This window comes from Saimiri boliviensis, chromosome 19, assembly GCF_048565385.1.
Source record: "Saimiri boliviensis isolate mSaiBol1 chromosome 19, mSaiBol1.pri, whole genome shotgun sequence".
Classification (NCBI taxonomy): Eukaryota; Metazoa; Chordata; class Mammalia; order Primates; family Cebidae; genus Saimiri; species Saimiri boliviensis.
In genome coordinates this window covers 3,750,900-3,763,898 of record NC_133467.1, presented here as the reverse complement: position 1 = coordinate 3,763,898, position 12,999 = coordinate 3,750,900, and positions in this window count along the sequence as shown.

Genomic DNA, 12,999 nt, shown 5'->3' with positions numbered 1-12,999 from the left:
TGTAGATGTGAAACTAAAGAGAAATTTCCTATGCAAATATTTATACCATATGAAAGCCATGCAAATACTGCCTTCAGAAGAAAAATAAAGGCTTATTTTTTTCCCCTCAAACTGAGCTACTTTATCAGCATACAATTGCAAACTAAGGATTTACATATTTTTGACTGAAGAAAATTTACATATCACATGTATGTGACTTCACAACGTGACAATTTTAGGACACTTACACCAATAGGTACTAGATCATTAAAGAAAAGAGACAGTCAGAGTTACTGTTAAATTTGTTACACATTTGATAGAAACACCACCAAAATTCTTCAAATTAAAACTAAAATCTAAATACCTTGATTATGGAATGGATTCAATGGTGTTTAGATATTAAACTTAACCTCAAACATAATGTGGTTATATGAAGATTGGGTAGAAAAGAAAAATATATGATAGGAAGGTATGTTAATATAAAAAAGTTACCACTTGGAAAACAATTCATCTGAAAGAAGCACAGATCCTCTCATCCGTCCTGTTAACAAAGAAGGAATCAAGAGAGCAAGGACAGTGATTTCCCCTGCACTGCACCTGTGTGAGTATAAAGAGATTTAAAGTTTATTATATAAATGAACTTGTTACAAAGATGAAATTGATGACATTTAGAGATAAAGATGCCAAATATTAGATCCTATTCATCAAACTCAGTGAGTTTGGAATCATAAAAAGAAAAACTTTTACTAGCTATTCATTTGGAAGCATTTGCACAAAATAATATATGATCACACATTGTCAGATAACTGACACTTTGCCAGCTAGTTTGATTCAAATTTGTAAAAAAGATGAACAAAGGATATCGGACTCCACGGGAGGGGAGAAAAAAAAGACAAGACAGGATTATAGAACCCATAGAATTTTACAGCTAGAAGGAATGTAAAAAAAAAAAAATCTATCTAAAAAGCAACTAGAACAAGTAATAATAACATCTTTCTCAAGGACACACAGCTAACAGGTGGCCAATTACCTTACCTGAAAGTAATGGATTATATAAATAAAATGTGAGAAAATGTGAGATATACAGCATACAAAAGCATATTTAATATAATATTACTATTTTTATGTCTTTACTTATATATGGTTCAAATGACTTGAGGAGAACTTGACAGAATAAAAGCACTGCTTCCAGTGTTTAAAGTTCTAAAGATACATTTCAATTAGTACTTTCACTATTCTTCAAATTTTATTCTTAAAATCACTTTGAAAAATGCATCTTCATACCACTCCAAGTAAAATTATGTCTTATTATAACTTATATTAAGTTCTTTAAAATTCATTTATATAGTTTTAATTTGTAAGTTAGTAAAATTTTTAGACAACATGTGCATTCACAACTCGAGATGAAATGGCTTGCCTTGTTTTGGGATTTACTAGTACATGTATCACAGCAGTGTGTGTGTGTGTGTGTGTGTCTATACATATATGCATATAACATATAATAGTTTGTACCATGCCCTAAAATTTATGACACCAAATGCTGCCAACCCTTTCTTCTGCTTTCTAAAATTTACTATAGTCTAAAATATAAATATTAATATCTTCATCATATAATTGCTTTTTTAAGAAACCAATACCCTGTTATTTTTGGACAACATCAAAATATTGCCTTATCTAAAAAAAAAACCTAGTCATTACACTTAGAAATGTCAAGTATGCCTGTGAATTTGTTAACGGGACACTACAATTTTCTATTTGACTTGAAAATAAATCAAGCAGGCACAGCATTCTCAAAGTAACACTATTAATTACTTCTGCTAATTGCCTCTGAGCAATTGGGAAAGAAGTAAAGCAGTCTCCTCTGGTTTGATTTGAAGGACATGAGAGGATCTCACCCCATTAGACTGCCTCTAACGTTCACCCTCCTTGGGGCTGGGCTCTATCCCTCCCACAACAGCAAAATCTGTCAGAAGTTTTATGCTGAGCTCAACTCTCTGTTCTGGCCCTTCTGCAATGTTGTCGTCTCCCAAGATTTATCTTCTAGCAGGAAAACAGGGAAAAAGAATGTCTTATTTAAAGGAGATATTCCTAGGTCTGATATCATTTACTTCTTATTTCTGGCATAGTCTATCTTTATTGATGGGTTTTATCATTCAGGAGCCATTCTAGAACTTAAAATGATATTGATTAATCATCACACTCATCACTGCTCAAGCTTAGAGACAAAAATATCAAGTGAAAGCATAAAAACTTTTTATTCAACAATTTTTCAAGAAATAACACTTCCAAGAACTACTGCCAATCCATGTCATGATCACCATAAAAACCAGCTGGTAATTTTTACTTAGATGTAAATGAAAGATGGGAATAATTTTATGTGGTCATGGAGTCCATCTGTAAACCAATAAACAAAAAGAAAGGCAGAGTTAAATCCATGTTAAGAGTTCGAGAGTGGGTGTGATGGCTCATGCCCATAATTGTAGCACTTGCGGAGCCCAGAATGGGAGGATTGTTTGAGGCCAGGAATTCAAGACCAGCCTGGGCAGATTAGCAAGGTTCCCTCTCCACCCCTATCCCTATAAAAAATAATTTTAAAATTAGCCTGGTGTTCACACTAGTAATCCTTGCTACTTGGGGGGCTGAGGAGGGAAGGATCACTTGAGCCCAAGAGTTCAAGGCTGCAGTGAGCTATGACTGTACCACTGCACTCCAGGCTGGGTGATAGAACAGAATCCTGAATCTAAAAATCCAACAAATAATTCAATAAGCTTTTAACATGAGAATCCTTTCCAACTTTTTTAATATCAATTGTTTCAAAATGTTTGTTTTCTAGGAAAATGAATCCTTTAACCTACATGTAAATTTATATATATGTGTATTTGTATAAAATGCATATATCTTCTTCTGCTGCCTTAGATTATCTAAAAATAAGAAAACAAACAAGCAAATAAAAATTGATATTTGGGAAGAACTTTACATGCTCTTTGCTAAGGTTATGCATGCAATTTTCCAAAGTAAGATATATACCTGAGTAATCAAGCTACCTTATCTCTGTATTTTTAAAATAATAATAGATTCATTTAAATGAGACACTAGTTAATTACAAAAAAAAAATGAGCTTTAAATGATGACCAATATTAAGTCAACTTCTGAATCTGCCAGTTTTCAGTTATGATTATTTAGGCTACATTTCTGATTCTTTAAGGGTCATTTTAGTTACTACATAAGGCACCTAGGTGGATAAAATTAATTTTTTAGACATAAAACTTCTGCTACAATGTATGCTGCGTAGATGTTTAATAATTGATGGTTCTCTTTCCTCTATGTGCCTGTCATTTGACTGGTTCTAATCCCAGCTGTGCAATTCTGATAAGATTATTCAACTCTTCCTGCCTCTGTTTCTTCATCTAAAAATGGAGACCAAAAAAAAAAAAGGGGGAGCTGAAGGACACTCAGTTGTGTTTTACCTGTGGTTGCTGGAAGGTCCAAGCCTTTGGGTAAAGAGAAAAGATGATGGGTACACACAGTGAAGTATATTACAGCAATTAGAAGTAAATGTCACGAAGCAATATGGATGATCTTTTTAAAACAACAATACCAGATGAAAGAAATTAAGAAACGGAAGGGTAACAACACAGACTGGGGGCTTTCAGAGGTTTGAGGGCTGGAGGGGAGACAGAGTCAGGAAAAATAATTAATGGGTACTAGGCTTATATCTGGGTGATGGGCAGGCATGGTGGCTCAGGCCTGTAATCCTAGCACTTTGGGAGGCCAAAGCAGGTGGATCATGAGGTCAGGGGTTCAAGACCAGCCTGGCCAAGAGGATGAAACCCCATCTCTAGCACAAGTACAAAAATCAGCTGGGCGCAGTGGCAGGTGCCTGTAATCCCAGCTCCTTGGTGGGGCTGAGGCAGGAGAAGTGCTTGAACTCTGGAGGTGGAGGCTGCAGTGAGCTGAGATCGCACCACTGCACTTCAGTGTGGTGACAGAGCGAGACTCCCTCTCAGAAACAAAACAGAACAGAACAAAAAAAAAAAAAAAAAAAAAAAAAAAACTGGGTGATGAAATACGTTCAACAAACCCCATGACACAAGTTTACCTATGTAACAAACCTTGTACCCCTGAACTTAAAAGTTAAAAAGAAGCAAAATGAAACACATCACACAATGACATTTTAAAAATTAAAATACACGCATACAAATAGCAATATAGCTTCTGCAAGAATGCAAGCACACAAGATGTTGAACATCACAAATGTGGCACGGGAGGTGGAGAATCAGAGCACCTCAGATAGGAGAAACTCAATAAATGCTAATTCTCTAACACAGAGTATCAAAATATAAAGGAATGTCTATGTGTATGTGTGAAACTGTGTTGTAATAAGCTCTCCATGCTCTCCTGGTAAGAAAACACATTCAATCTAAAGCAGGCCTGCCAATGATAAAGCTGAAACCTTGCTTGAACATGTCTTTTATCATTTACTATGTTATTAATTTAACTTCCTACTGCTACATTAGTAGTTTCAGAAAAAAATAAAACAGAATAAGAAATAACATGAGAAGAAACAAAGCAAATTTAGAATTAGCTAATTGACTAAAAATATTTTTAAATTTTTTCAGCTTGGCTAACCTTAAATTAAACATTTGTACACTTTTATGTCTGGCCAAGAACAACAAGAAAAGATTCTAAAGCTTAATTATAATGCTTAAGGATTTACAGAACGTTGAATCCCCATGTCATTTATAAACCTTGCAATTAGCATATTTTTAAAGGATTGACTGTATAACAGGGAATATTATAATGACTCTATGTTTTTAATTCATCTAATTAAACATCTATTTTTGAATTTGAATTTTCAGTTTAATGAAGAAAAATCCTAATATTTAAATTCCAAAGCTAAAACCTCATATCTTTAAAATACGTGTATTCATGACAAAATTACTCTTTTATGTTAGATTTAGATTTCTATTCAACCCCATTTCTAATAAGCACTTCTTTAGAAACTGAAAGAATAATACACCTTGATTTTCCAGAAGAAACAAACTCTTTAAAACTGTCCATCAACTAATGAAACCACCAATTTAATTACTTTTCTCAATCTTCAGAATATAATATAATTTATAATTAATGTTATGACAACTGCCTAATAAACTTAAAATGATTTGACATTAGGGCTGAATTTTCATTGGAACTGGTGGAACGTTTTATAACTCAGGGATTTTCTAATCCCCAGGCCTACTGATGAAATCTATCTCTAATATAAAATCATCCTGATCCTTACTGTTTTCTGATTATAACTTTAGACAGCAAACATTATAAAAGTAAATAAATTAAAAAGTTACTGACACTTCATAAAAAGGAGCTAATTCTTATTGATTTTATATTAATGCCATTTTTACTTTTATACGAATCATTTGTCCATAAATATAATATGAGCATGGTTAGTTAAAGGGTGTGCCGTATGGATGTGCAATTAGTGTATATCAAATTCTTTTCTCATGAATCTGACATATTCACACTTTAATGTATTCAAAAGAGCCCTGACCTGAAGAGAATATGCTTTTTGGATATGTTTTTTATTTTCAATACTTGAAATAAACCTTTCATTTTGAGTAGTTCCTTATATTAGAATTGAAAACTTTGACTAAAAAATAAAAAAAAAACAGCTAAAACCACAAACACACCCACAATTTCCCCCAACACACACAGGGAGGTTACGGCAAGTACATCTTCTGCAAGTCTCATTTTTAAAAAGTAATTTGATGCAGATTTTTTAATAATATCTTTGTAAACACACAATATGTTCCCAGGAAATTAAAAGTGGAACAGCTAATTTAATACCCTGCCCCTTGCAGGGGACTGCGGCTGATAACTTCCAGGGAAATTGACAAGTACCCAGTCTTTCCCCTCAGGAATATACACGACTTCACCACAAAGGTTTATTTCCTTTAGAGTCTGAGAAGATTCATTTGAATACAGAAGCATGACATTCAAATACCTGAAGTTCATTATAAATTTTGTATCAGCAGAAGAAAACCCTATCATGGAAAGGATCAATTGAATCAATCAAATTAATTGTTTCAAACCTCAGAAAATTTTTTCTTACTCCCAGACCATCAGGCCCATCAAATGCCAAAGGAAGGCTCTCTTAAAGGGAAGAAATTTATAAATTCACAGATCCAGTCAATGGCACATATGCTTTTTATTTACTTCCACAATTATTTTCCCATTCTGAGGCTGGACTCATGATTTTCTCATTTTCTATGTAATCAATAAACATTCTCAAACATACTTATAACTGAAATGTTGGTTTCTGACAATGTACTGTGTGTTCAAACAACCCCCATAATTTGCGTCTTCTAAATCAAGTCTCCTCCTGGCATTACCTGGTTTTGCAAGTCTTCTCACCGATGCCAGACCCTCCCAGCCAGGATCCCGTGCTAGAGCACACCACTCAAACAGCCCAGCATCTTCTCCCCAACTTTGACTGCCTGGTGTCCTATTTGTTTACTCTTCTAAAAGGGTGTCTTTAACTGTCTTAAACTAAGATTCTAATAACTGCAAGAAATTTTCTCCAATTGTTATTTAAATTTCCTGATTCTGGATTGGATCCTGAAGTTGAAAAAAGGAAATCGGTGGAAAACCACATGAAATCTAAATCGTTTAAATATCAGTAATGTGTCACTATTGATTTCTGGTTTTAAAAACCTGCCATGATAATATAAAATATTAAGTGGGGTTAATTCATGAAGCATCTATGTGGATTCTATACCACCTTTGCAACTTGTCTGTAAGACTGAAACTATTCCAAAATAGTTTATTTAAAAAATAAGTGTTGTGTTTTGAAAGGAGACTTCAACGTATTGACACAAAGGATGAGAAAGATGGAAATTGCAGATATAGTGTTAGTTTTGCAACAAGAGAAGTTAGAGATAAGAAAATGCAGTCACTCCTAGTTTTCCCCCACAGAGGCAGTTGCCTCTTGCTGTCTTTGCATAAAGATGGGCTGTGGAGGAAATTGCATTTATTTGCATGGCGTCTGCTCAGGCAACTACATAATCTCAGATTTGCTTCTCAGAGAGATGAATCCTGTTGCATTATGGAGTATGGCCTCTAGAAAGGAAAGAGAAGCTGCCAGGTGAGCACTTAAGGCTCTGTGGCAAGAAGGTGAGGCAAAAGTCGTAATAGACTAGTGAAAGTAAAGAGAAACTGCAATGAATAAATCAGGAAATACGATGAAATTATATAGTATGAAGATAAGAGATAACGTCAAGAGTGAGGGAAGAGTGAAAAATGACTCCCAGGTTTGCTCGTGTTGCTGAGTGGACGATTGAAAAATTGACCGGGAAAGAAAGTTCTGGAAGGAGACACGTGGCTAGAGGGCACAGAGGCTGACAGACAGATGCTTAGATGCTTATGGAGACTGTAAGAGGCAATGGAACTGATAAGACGTTCAGGAGAAGGTTGAACTGCAGCTGAAGACTGGACAACCATCAGCCTGAAAGTGATGTGGACACATTTCCTGAAGATTACTCAAAAAGTTATTAAGATGATCCACGTCAAATGCATAGGTTCCGAAAAGAATAAAACCTGAAGTTCCAAATCACATAAACGCGGGGCCTAGAGGTGATAAATCAGGCTATTCATTAAACAGATTCGAGAATTATGCTAAGAATATTCAAAAAACTTGTTTGTAAGCAAAAAAAAAAAAAAAAAAAAAAAAAAAAAACCTGATTGTTAAAAACTAATTTTGCCTTCTGTAAATGTTTACACCAAGTTACATTGCTCATCCCTAAGAAATACCACACAGTTAGTGAAGAAGAGCAAATACACAGCTAAATAGAGAGCGAAACACTGTACATGCAATCATTAACTGTTTCCACAGATGCATGTTTACTTTTCTACAGTGATACCTGCATGGAAACAGCATAAAGAGTTTTTCTTTAATATTAAAGGATCAATGGGTCTTGTTACTAACAATATCTTTATGTTTTGGTTGAAATGAAGTTAGTAAAGCTCTAGAATGACCAATTCTACAAGATTCAGAAACAATTTTCTCATTAGGCAAGTTTTCACTTCAGTTTGATTTCTAATCTGCGTTTACATATAATTTTTCCTTGCTTAGATTTCTCTGTTGAAAGAGATCTATTTCACAGCAAGATAAAGCATTAGCAGTTGCACTTAACAATGATTTCATATAGCAGTAGTTATAAAACTGAACTGAGAATCAAGTTACAGAACATAGCAGTAGTTATAGAACTGAACTGAGTATCAAGAACGTGACTTCTTGTTCCCTTAGGAATAGTATTTAAATGTGAGTTTTGCATTGGAAAAAACTGAAATGATTATGCTGCACTTGAAAATCTGCCCATAAAACACCAAAAATATTCACAGAGGAATGTGTGTATGTGTGTACATGCACACAGATGCACACACACACACACACAGAATTCTAAAATTTTGGCATTAAGAAATCTCCATTCATAGAAAAAATTATATTTGCTTTATTCATGTTTATTAAACACTACTTATCCTTTCTAACTTCAACATTAAAAATCTTTATATTGAATCTCATCAAAGGTAAGCCTACAAAGTCGACCCCAGGGCAACAATTGTCTTAGTTACATGATAATCATTCAGAAGCATAATTGAAAAATAGGAAATTGGGTGAGTCTAAGAGAAGGCTGGAAAGGTGAGAGTGTTTAAGCCATAAAAATTCATTTGCTTATAACAGAGTTAAATCTTGGCCACACCTCTTCATTTTTAATTTCCACTATCCTTGGGAATGAGGATGATCTGGCTTGAAGAGCTAATTTTAGGTTTTTTTCAACTTCTATTTTAGGTTCACTGGATACGTGTGCAGGCTTGTTACCTGGGCACCAAATTACATTATGCTGGGGTTTGGTGTACAAATGATTTCATGACCCAGGTAGTGAGCATAATACCCAATAGGTAGTGTCTGTTTTTCCCATCTTTGTGCCCACATGGACACAATGTTTATCTCCCACTTATAACTAAGAACATGAGGCATTTGGCTTTCTGTGCCTGCATTAATTTGCTTAGGATAATGACCTCCAGCTGTAGCCACGTTGCTGCAAATGATATGACTGGTTTTTGTTTTAGAGCTGTGGAGTTTTTCATGGTATCTATGTGCCACATTATCTTCACCCAGTTGACGGTTATCTTGGTGGAGTATACATCTTTACTATTGTGAATGGTACTGCAGTGAACATATGGGTCCATGTGCCTTTTTGGAAAACAATGTATATTACTTTGGGTAAATATTCGGTAATGAGACTGCTGGGTCAAATGGTAGTTCTGTTTTTAGTTCTTAGAGAAACCTCCAAACTGCATGCCAGAGAGGCTGAACTAATTCACATTCCCCGCAGTGTTTAAGTGTTCCCTTGTCTCTGCAACTTTGCCAACATCTGTTTTTTCCTGACTTTCTAACAATAGACATTCTGACTGGTATGAGATGGTATCTCATAGTGGTTTGATTTGCTTTTCTCTAATGAATAGTGATGTTGAGCATTTTTTATGTGCTTGTTGGCTGCATGTATGTCTTCTTTCGAGAAGTCTCTGTTCATGTCCTTCGCCCACTTTATAAAGGGGTTGTTTTTTGCTTGTTGAATTGTTTATGTCCCTTATAGATTCTGGGCATTAGACCTTTGTCAGATGCATAGTTGGTGAATTTTTCTAGTTTTAAATTGTCTTGTGACACTAAGAAGAATTTTTATTTGATTAACTGGAGATGGATTCCACAGGAAGAATATGGATCTCTATAAGTTACCTTGCAAAAAAGAAGTCATATTCTATAGGGATGATTTTAATCACTTACATTATTAAGATAAAATATGGCTCTTCTAGGACTCATAATTGATACTTGAAAGCTAGGGATCCTGCAAATATTACAACTTAAGTATAAAGAGTATGGAAAGACTGTAGTCTCTATGGACTAACAAATGTAGATAGCCTTTGTGATACTAGATCTGTAAAAAGGCTTGACATGACTTTAAAATAATAACATTTCTTTTTATATTATACCACTTAATGACATAAAACTTATTTTAAAATACATTAAGCCATTATGAGATAAACAATGGTGTTGTATCCGGCATTAGTGAACTGGATAGAGAAAGAAAGAAGCCAAATTAGACTCCCTAAAAATATTTGTGTTCAAATTGTAACTCTACAGCTTGCTAATTTTCTGACTTAAGTAAGGCAAATTCCACACCTAAAAATACAGGTAACAATATTTACCTAAAAGTTATTTTTAACAACTTTGAATGACATAAGACAAATAATTTTATAAATTGAAAAGTACTTATGTATTCATTATGTTTGTCATGTTGCCTAATCAACACAGAAGCCAAGAAAGTTGTCTTTACTTTGATGAGTAAAATTCAAGAAATTGAATATGCAAAGTGCAATACAATTTTCTCAGTTTTAGAATATGAAAATGCACACAATGATAGAGTCCGGTTGAAATAAAAAATTATTTTATATGCAATTTGTATAAACTCAGTTTGTATTTATAATATACACAACTGTTTTCAAACACAATATTCTTCCTAAACTTTGGAAGTCACATCTCTATGTGCCTATCATTTAAGTCAAGAAGGACATAAATTGTACTGGACACTCGTTTATAGCAGGTAAAGAATGCCAGTAAATTAAACCACAGGCCTGCGTCATTCTCATCTTATAGACAGTGAGGTCAGAAGAGGTCTCCAAATGCTCTAACGTACACAGTGTTCCAGGGCGCTTTTATCCTTTGAGAGTGTTGTCAGGGATGGTGGAAGAATCAGCTTTGTGTTCTAACAGTTTTTCAATGAGTCCTAGATAAGTCAGCCATTTCCTTCAAAAATAATAATAGAATGTCTAGAAGCAGATGGACTTTTTCGATGTGCATCGAATAGCAGAGAAACTGTTTAATGTTTAACGGACCTGAGAAGCTGTATGAGTCCCTAATAAAGAGGTGGCTGTGGGTGTCACCAAGTGGCAAAGAGCAATGGGTGAAACGAAAATATGTGCAGTATACAATCCGGAGTGCAGGGAAAGATGGCAGCCTCCGAGCAAGCATCAGGAAAAGCAGTGACAACAAACTACTCCAGTAACAAGTGGATCACACAACGCATAAATCACACAAGCACAAGAAATCCAGAAAGTAAAAATCTGGTAATAATGCCAAATCGCAAAACTGTGTAAGATTTAAAATTATTGCATTTTTAAAGAGAAAGAAAAAACATTCCTTTTTTTTTTTTTTTGAGATGGAGTTTTGCTCTTGCTGCCCAGGCTAGAGTGCAGCGTCACAATCTTGGCTCACTGAAACCTTCACCTCATGGTTTCAAGCGATTCTCCTGCCTCAGTCTCCTGAATCGAATAGAGGGACTACAGGTGTGTGCCACCACGCCCAGCTAATTTTCGTATTTTTAGTAGAGATGGGGTTTCATCATGGTGGCCAGGATGGTCTCGACCTCGTGACCTCAGGTGATCCGCCCATCTCAGCCTTCCAAAGTACTGGGATTACAGGTGTGAGCCACAGTGCCCAGTCAGAAAAGAACATTTTTAGAAGAATTTGCCATTGGAAAGCCAAGTTCTATTAAACAACAAACTGAGCATTTAGCAAATATAAAAAGTCTGTTATATCCCGTGTTATATGCATGAAATAATGACATGAAGAATCATTTAACATGACAAAAAATAAAGACTCTGACTTCTATAGCAATTGAAGATTTATAATTCCGCATGAAATGTTTCTTATTTTTAAGTCATATTGTCTTATCAAAGTGGAAACCAGTAAGGTTGTCTTTACTGTGATGAGTAAAAATCCCTGTGACAGGCAATGTGAACAACATCCCACAGGCAAAATACCATATTCTCCACTTAAAAGAACAAGGCATACAGTATGATACAGGACTATTGGAATTAATACTAATTTCACAGGCAGAATGTATTAGCTCAATTTGCAGGATAAGAGGTATAAGAATTAGAGATAAAAATTAAACACAGATTGTTACCTGAAATAAGCTGATTTTATTATTTGTAGAGTAAGTGCTTAGTAGTTGAATTACTAAGTAATTGAATTAATAATTTGTCTCTATGGTTCACTATGTTTTCCTAAGTTCAGTGTTTCCAAGGTCTAGAAAAGAATCTTAACAAAACAGGCCATTGCCTATGCTATGTCATTGTATTACTTCCTTTAATCAAAAGGAAGTAATTTTATTTCATATAATAAAAACTCATTGCCGGAAAACTTTAGAGAAATAGGACTTGCAAAAGCGAATTGGTAAAGTGTGTCTCATGGGAACTGAGGCAATAAATACCAAAATAGATATTGTGCATAAAATTTGATTTAGCCATCTTATTTCTAAGAATTCACATTTCTGTAACTACATAGGTATAAAATATGTGTACACTAAGATGTTCACCACAGTATTACAATAGTGGGTAAAGAGAAATAACCCGTAAGTTTAATAGAGGATTGATTAAATAAATCAAATAATTTGCAGAGATAGCTATTATGTTCAAGAATCGTATTTATTGATATAGAAACATTAAAACGATATTAAAGTCTCATATTCACACCGTAAATATGATTAAATTCAATTAACTTACTCCTTTAAAATGTTATACAATTTAAAATTATTACTGATAGATCAACTTTACAATTCCATGAGCATATTTTCTTACTTTTTAAATGACAAGAAGAGAATCAGGGAAGTTAATATCACTCATAATGATGTATGTTATAAGTTGTTTGATACAATAAATCACAAAATTAATACTAACAGGTCTTACATAGACTTCTGTGGCCTAATATTGTCAAGTTAATCCAGAAATAAATTGATAACAACTCAGTGAATTCACTGCTACCGAGTATCTAAAATATACAGAACTGATCCCACTAGTATGAGCCTAAAATTCAATTATCTATTTTTTCCCTTGGATATATGTTAGCTTCATTATGAGCATAGGTATACTTCATTCCATTGTGAATTTTTCTTCTCTAGGTCATTT